The 8885-nt window shown below is 40.3% G+C and overlaps 1 long non-coding RNA gene across 1 annotated transcript; it reads right to left on the bottom strand.

The window, feature by feature from the left end:
- Positions 1 to 470: 470 nt before the first annotated feature.
- LOC121581584 lies at positions 471 to 8658 on the bottom strand. Its single transcript, XR_006003229.2, has 3 exons — positions 8527 to 8658; positions 4361 to 4405; positions 471 to 1285 (listed from the first exon to the last, which is right to left on the bottom strand). It is a non-coding gene; the product is annotated as an uncharacterized LOC121581584 (long non-coding RNA).
- Positions 8659 to 8885: the final 227 nt, after the last annotated feature.

The raw sequence follows: 8885 nt of genomic DNA on the forward strand, positions 1-8885 counted from the left end.
CAGAAAATGCAGTCTTCAAACCCTCATTTTCCCCTGCGGCCTTGTTTCCTTCTGTCTGTCTGGGACTGTGTGTGCCTGTGCCAGCCGACAGTCGTAAATTCTGGAGCAGTGACATGGGCATATGTGACTGAGGGCCTGTCTGCCCTATACACTGGCTAATGGCTGTCTGGGCTGGCTGTGTGCATATTTTATTTACCATAAAAGCTATAAATGCCATGGCATCTGGCTGGGAAGAGAGAGGGGACACAAACCCTGCAGCTTTCAAAGACAACATTACAAAATGTTGGCCTTGTTTTACATTTATTTTTATCCTGACATGTATTCTTCTTAATGTATTGATTGATCCATCCTCCCAGCAGATTTCAGTCTTCATCTCCAGGATAAGAAATGGCCAAATACAGTATTTTTAGGAACATGCATAACTATAAACTTCCAATTATTGACAACCAAAAGGAGTCGACACACGTGACTAACACTATTCACTTTTTATTATGACTTTTAGTACAGTATGGATTATTACAAAATTGAAGGTAGATAAACAATAGGCCTATTTCCAAATTCCAATACATAAAATACTTGTTGTGCAGTAATACAAGGCAATGATTTGAGATAGCTTACCTTTACTTTGCGCTCCACTTAAAAACAGCACAGTAGACAGTGAGCTCCATTGTGGCCATGTTGTAGCGTTGTGTTGCTGCCCTTCAGGGAAGGCAGTAGGTTGTACAGTTAACTCCTGATGGGGCAAAATCACAACCCTGAAACCACACAACCTACTACCTCACCCTGTGCGAACACCATGAACCACCGACCAGGCACGGTCCGGTTGACCAGTTGGTTAGAGATGGAGTCCAACCAGAAAATGTGAATTAACCTGAAGTGAAATATCATTTCCTGTTCAAATATAAAATGGATAATAATACAATTATGTAATAATATTGTAAAAATTTTAATAATGTATGCACGAAAGGTACATTTTCATAGCAGCCTTTGCCGAGGGTTCTTCACGTGGAGAGTCTGTGATGATATTACAGCCACTTCAGGAAAGACAGTATGTTGTATAGTCATCTGACAGCTTGGGTGTGACCCTAAAACTATACAACCTACTACCTCACACCAAATGACAGTTGGTTTGTCTCTGATGAACAGTCGGAGTGGTCCTTAAAGTGATCCTCGTGAGAGCTCAGACATGAAAAGGTGGATAGCACGGACACACACGGCACATGCAATGTGTCAACCTCATATTTTGCCTCCTGTTCCACCTTGACCCATCTCAGGTTCACACCATCTGTAAGACCAAAAGAGAAGAGTATGTTAACAACAGCGACTTGAGTGGACAGCTAGGCTTTCACCTGCTGTGTTGTTGTCTTGCTACATTATTAACCAGGCCCTTGATTATAGTTTAGCCAGGCAGACCAGACCAGACCAGGGTCAGATATCTCTGTTCCACACAGCTAAGTTACTTAAGCCTCACATGTCGGCACATTTAATACAGTTAACATGAAATGTTTTTGATAACGTTTTCAATCATAGGACTACATATAATTACATATTAGAGCTATTAGGATCTGTTCTTTTTATGTTGTTGATGTCACTGTGAAGCTGAAAAGCAAGTGTTACTGCCAAAACTCAAATCAAGAGTGTTTGTCTATATTATAAAGGTTTATAAAGGTAACAGTGACAAATCAAGGCCATATTAGAGAGTTACTATTAGGAGACTATCAAGTGACTCAAGTAGGGAGGTATTAAATCTGGTGGTGGTTTAGTGTTGGGGGTGTGGAGAGGGTGAGACGAGAGGTGAAAGGTTGTGGTTAATGCTGGGAGTTTTCTCTGTGACAGGCTGTGGGCAGCACTGTGGTTTACCTCAGAATGGGGAGATGGGGGAGTCACAACCACAAAGGTGAGTCACAGGCCTCAGGAGGAGTGAGATTGACGCACAGTCGCGATTTACACACACACACATTCTCTCACATCAGCTTGTGGTTATTTTATAGGAGGACAGGGATCACATAAATGCCACACAAATCCAGTACTCCCTGTCCATCAGTCTCTGAGGATAGATTATTTAAATAGAAACGGAATCACTTGAATAAGTGATTGATGTGTTGCTGAAATAATTCCCATGGCGCAGATCTCTTTGTCAAGTAAACCGCGGCCCATTTTACACAGGGGTGGGGTGAAACAGTGTTGCTTGTAGTTTAATTATTTGTGTCAATGTATTTTAACAGTCTTAACTGACTGTACAAAACATTAAGGTCACCTGCTCTTTCCATGACATAGACTGACCAGGTGAAAGCTATGATCCCTTATAGATGTCATTTGTTAAATCCACCTCAATCAGATGAAGGGGAGGAGACAGGTTAAATAAGGATTTTTAAGCCTTGAGACAATTGAGACATGGATTGTGTATGTGTGCCATTCAGAGGGTGAATGGGCAAGACAAAAGATTTAAGTGCCTTTGAATGAGGTATGGTAGTAGGTGCCAGGCGTGCCCGTTTGTGTCAAGAACTGCAACGCTGCTGGGTTTTTCATACTCAACAGTTTCCCGTGTGTATCAAGAATCGTCCACCACTCAAAGGACATCCAGCCAACTTGACACAACTGTCATTGGAGTCAACATGGGCCAGCATCCCTATGGAACGCTTACGACACCTTGTAGAGTCCATGTCCGATGAATTGAGGATGTTCTAAGGTCAAAAGGGAGCGGGGGGGCAAATCAACTCAACATTAGGAAGGTGTTCTTAATGTTTTGTACACTCAGTGTATAAGTTATCAATGTAACTGACAACAGGGCTTTGACTGAGAAGAGAAATCACATTGTCACACTCAGCCAGTGTCCTGAGATGCCCTCTTTAGCTGAGACCAATCTAATGTTTGGACACAACCCCATTGCAATTAAAGTAAATAGACTGTACCACTGTTTCTAACATTGTTTGGCACAGTTACAGTGTATCCCTCTGTAGCAATCCACTGTCAGTCCAATGCTACTCCTCCTATTCCATCCTGGATGGGTGAGACCATATTAGCTAATAGGGTTACACTATTATACTAATAGATTATAATATGTATTTGAATTAGGTTATATTGGTTCGGTTTCCTGGACACATTAAGCATAGTCCTGAACTAAAAAGAGCTTTCAATAGAGATTCTCCATTGACAATGCTTTTTAGATCAGGACACGGCTTGGTCTGTGTCCAGGAAACTGCACATTATAGTATACTAACAGGGTTATACTAATATGTGGAGGTATAACTTTAGGTGTCACACTTTCAAGACCCTGGCTCTGCCTCTAGCTTTGTACAACCTCCCGCTAGGCCAGCGAGGCTGAGACGAAGCCGCCACTCCACAGTCATTGGCTTTCATTTGGATTTATATGAATGTAACGGATTCATTCTCCATAGTAGAGAAGAGGAGCTAAACCATGGCTGACCTTCCCGACTCCACTGAGGGTAAGGACACTCTCACAAAACTCACAGCCCAAATATTGTACTATTTCTAATGTCACATCATCAATTTCCCTTTACAGACATCATTCTTCAGGGTGCAGAAGTGCAGGCCATTTCAGTGGAAATGTTTTGAACATGTGACACTAATATTGAATGGCTGGGGTTCGAACCTGGGTCTCCAGCATGCCAAAAGACTGTGTTAGCCCACTGAGCTAAAGGCTGGGCATTCACTAAGGGAGCTAACACAAGTCTACAGGTCTCAGGCAAGGTTACTCATCACACAAGCATGATTCTAGAACTAGCCAAGTCAATCTGCTGTATATTACAAAACGGCCAACAGGTGGCGCTTTCCCCCCAGGACTAGAGCCGTAGGCCTTTTAGGTCTATTGAGTGCTGTCTGCAGTGCACCCACTGACAATATGGACTTTGTGAAGTTCAGGTTGCCAACCCACTGTGGTGCACTGTCTACTGTTTCTCAGGGTGCCAACCGCAGTCCGCTGTCTCTTCATCTTCGTCTGACCTTTGAGGTACTGGATTTACTTTCCCTCTTTCACTGATTTCTTTTGGCAGATTCAGGGTATGAGCAGCTTCTACTGTACTGTACAGATCACTAACATTACTGTATCCACAGTCTACTAGCTGAGATTTTTTCTCTCATACTGTGAGTGCGAGCGTGCATTCAAAACAAACAACTGCACCATAAACATTTGACTAACTTTGTGTAACTGCAGGCTACTGAAAAACGAGGCGAGATGCTTTTCATTTCAGGCTAAACCAAAGAGCTGCATAGTGTCATTGATTTTACTTAGAGTACAATGAAAATCATACAATGAAAAGCAAACCAAATACCAAACCAATATAAACCGTAATCAGCTTGAGAACCAAGAATATGCTATTTAAATTTAACATAATTTCACCTTGAATCCAGGGTCTGTTCCGTCTCTACACATCGCCACATCAACCTGCAAAAATAAAACGACAAATTTAAACAACTTAAATTCTTCTAAAAGTCTGAAAGTACAATAATGCTCGTCAAGCACATCACAAACACAGAAACAAATGCTTACAGTAATGTAGCAAATAGAACTTGGCAAAGAAATGTATGAAAAATGTATGCACTCACTAACTGTTAGTCGCTCTGGATAAGAGCGTCTGCTAAATGACTAAAATGTCAAATGTAAATGCAACTAAATAAGAGCAACATAGGTCAAATACAGAGAACATTTATTACCGTTTGATTTAGTAAAAACGGGCTAAAAAAATAGTTTGTATATAGTTTGTCTGCCCAGTGCAAGTTCACTTCACGTTGACTGGTACAGGAGCAATCCCAGGCCTATGTTTTCCCCGAACCTCTGCTCAAATATATAATTAAGACTGAGTTCCCATATGTTGAAGTGATCAGGCCTCAGAATACTGTACCAAAATGGACTACAGTATATCAAGACAGTTACTGGCCCGAGTGGCATCAAACGCAAGCGGCTGCACAAAGTCAACGCTCACTCTCTCTCTGGTCTCTCTGTCCAGAAAATAACTTGTATTGAGCATTGCTATTTTGGCCCACATACCGAAGTTCACAGATCGTATGGGTTATTACTGTAAATGTCTATTTAAAACTTGAATAGAAATATGTCTGTTATTCTGACTTTCCTTTGGGTGTATCCTGATTTATAGCCTCATTTGCTTATCTATTTCTAATCATAAAGGGTAATGTGTTATGACTGAAATAACAGGGCAAAACATTTATTAGATCACTATAGTAGAAACATAAAACAAATCTATATAGATGAATACAAGTCAACATGATGTCTTTAAACAAACTAGAAACACATGGTTTTAATTATATATAATGAGGTAATAAAACACTAAAGTTATTTATAATATTGCACCTGTTCAAATTAGAATGTCTAAATGTTACTAAAATAACAGTTCATTAGGATAGAGCTGGAATGTGTATGGACACACACACACACACCTAAAATGTTGCACTTATTTCAAATGTTGACCATCCAATATAATATACAGTTTTGTCGTAAACTGTGTGCAGTTTGTTTATAACAAGTCGATGCTATGTGAGAGTAAGTAAACGTAAAGAATGTGCAAAGGCTAACACTTCAAAATTATAATATTATAAAACGAATACAACTTTTTATTGTTCAATTGAAAAAATATATTTACTTCCAGAATTTTCATGCAAATGTTAATGTATTTTAAAGTACTGATTGAAGTCTGGACATGTTTATACCAATGTAATAATGCCAAAAACTGTAAGTGCAATACTTTTTGTCATTTTGATCCAAACATTATAATTGATAACGCATTTTATCATGCAAACCCCCATAATTAAATAACAGTGAATAATGTAAATATTTATGTAAATAATGCAAAAATGGACTTACCTATTATTATTGGCTCAGTCTCTCTCTCTCTCTCACACACACACACACACACACACACACACACACACACACACACACACACACACACACACACACACATACACACACACACAGTCTTTGGACTTGAATAAGCTGTTAGATTTTCCCACAAACCCAACAGCAGACAGATCTTTTGTTTCAATGCTTCATTTAGATTCCTGCCACAAAACCAGCTTTATTACAATTTATTTATCCCTCTCCCTCTACCCCCTCCCCCTCTCTATCTCCCTCTGGCTCTCCCTCCCTCCATCTGTCCCTCTCTCTCTCTCTCACACACACACACACAGGTGCGTGCAAACACTTACCCAACCTCGCAATCACATCTTAAAAACATTTCTGAATGCACTTTAGCCTGGTCTACATTTTTTCCTCTTCTCTGTTTGTCTCATCAATCAATTCTCACATAAATGCAGTGGTGTCACATTTCTCTCTGTCAATATGAGTATTAACAAACATATGGGTCGAAAATCATAATATGGTAATTAAGTGTCTCTTCTTACACATTTTTCACATTCTGAGTGGGTGGAGTGTGTTTGTGTTTGAGTGTGATCACATGTAAGTGTATAAGTGTGTGTGTGTAAATGGTGTGTATGTTTGCGTGTAAATGTGTAATGTATTGTGTGTGTGTGTGTATGTGAATGCTAAAAGGAGGGGTTTCTGCCCTCCTTTCCTTTACAGAGGCGTGGGAACTCATTCATCGTTAAACCCAGGGTCCATTGTGGAGCACATGGCATCGAGTGTGTCTGGGTGTTTGCTGCCTCTATGTGACAGTGTGTGTCTGTCTGCTTACACAAGCAGTCCCTTTGGCATACCCAGGAATGGGCTCAGTATGTCTGAAATGTATATTATGTTTACATATGCTTCAATACCACTATAAATACCCCCCTATTACTAACTTTGGAGGGCCGATCCACTGTGTCCTCTTTTACGATCTTTCCTTTCTATACCCTGAAACTATACAACCCGCTGATGAAATGAAGTAAGAAATGGTACAGTAGACGCGTGCCAAAAATCGGCTTTCGGTATTTAGGTGTTGGATGAGACATAATAGTGAAGGAACAATGACAACTATAACACCTTCTAGAAGGCCTCGCCAGTTTCTAGAACACCTCGCCAAATTCTAGAACATTCTGGAAACGCATTCGGATCCTACGTTTCGGCTCGTTCCTTTCCACTAGGCCTCTAAAAGCCTGAGACAGAGGGGGAACGCCCTGTGCCTACACATGCATATCTTCATCACCCTTCTCTTGTCCAACACACTGTCCCTCATCTTACCATAGTCACCACCTATGATAAAGTTATTAATACGGTATTCCGAGACATTATATGATTGCTTTTAATGGCATTGAAACAACACTTTATTACTAGGGGCTACATTACAATAATAAAATAAGAGTTAGTATCTTACCGTATGAAGGATAATTTCTATTTGTTAAAGAAAGCTAAATGTTATAGGCCTAAACATAATCTATTTTGGTGTTCGGTACGTCTTATAGTGTTCCAGTGTAATGTGGTGAAGAATAGAGTATTGGACATCTAATGTACGATGGTTCTCGTGGGTTTCATCAGTGATGACTCACCTAACTCTAACTCAACTGCTATTGGTTAAATCAAAATACCCTCCTGCCATTGGTGAAGGTCTATCAGAATCTGCGTCAACACTGGACATACCAGAACTACTATCAATGGATTTTTGAGCCTATTATTTTTTCAAGCCTATACTGGTATAGCAGAATTTGTTCTTCCATTGAATAAGAGAAAACATTGAAAGGGACGTATTTTCTAAAAGGTTACATAAACCACATTTTATATATAGAAATGTAGCTATATTAAATGTGTCACGTGGCAGACCACTTGAGTAAATAATCTATTGTTTGTAGATAATATTTATTGAACCGATGGTTCATGAAATAAGACATACTACGCCTACGTAGTATAAAATAATAATCTGAAAGTTAAATTAAACATTTGTTGAAAAATGGAAATTGACTTGCACAGTATAAAAATACATTGATAAAAACAATTAAACCATGTGACTGTTTTGATTATCTTCCGCATTTACGGATGAAAAACAAAATAAAAACTACCAGTATCTGTAAGCGCTTGAACTAACAATAAGACAACAATCTTTTGGATTTACACGTTCTGATAACTTTCTCTTAGCTGCAGTGGTTAACTGAAAAGCTACTCTGGGAGAGAGACACAGCCCTGCTACCATGCTCTGGCATCTCTCCCAAAACTACAGCAACCACACTCAGCTCTGGTCCCTCAAAAACTGTCCCCCTCTTTCGACCCCAACCACTAACCATCACAAACACAGCCATGAGGGAAGCAGGAACTATACCTACATCGGAAACTACATTGGCAGTTTCTTCAGCGAAGTACAAATTGGCAACATCAAAATGCTGGATTGTTTGGGGACGTGGTATGTTATTGTTCCTGATGTTTAGCTGTATCGTGTATTATCGAGAAGTCAATCTCTGCATTGCATGAGTCTGAGATCCTTAAACTAAAAACAAACTATATTAAAATAATGTGCACTTCCATGTGTGGTTTAACCACTAAATAACGTATTCAGATAGCTGATCTAAACAGACTAGTTTACACACATTCACGCAATGAAGCACACTTAGAAATGTACCACTTACCTCAAATCGGACATCAGTAGACAGTCAGCATCACACACCACCTATGGATACGAAATCCAGGCTGTTGAAATCCAGACAGGCCTTATTATCCACCAGGGTAGTAGATCCAGATCCAGAACCATAGTGCAGTTGTCCTGTAGAGAGGGACAGACAGAGGGCAGCCACAGTCAGTCAGCCAGTCAGTTAGATCCAGACTCCCTGTGAGAACCAGAAAGGGGTGTGAGGGAGCTGCCTTCCCCCAGCTCAGTGAATCATGTCTGGGCTGTCTTCCTGTCTTCCATCCCCTGGTCTGTCTGGGTCTGGGTCTATCACTGGGCTGGGCCCAGCCACAATCAGAGGCCATGTTCGTGCCTGGGAGC

This window comes from Coregonus clupeaformis, chromosome 14, assembly GCF_020615455.1.
Source record: "Coregonus clupeaformis isolate EN_2021a chromosome 14, ASM2061545v1, whole genome shotgun sequence".
Taxonomy (NCBI): domain Eukaryota; kingdom Metazoa; phylum Chordata; class Actinopteri; order Salmoniformes; family Salmonidae; genus Coregonus; species Coregonus clupeaformis.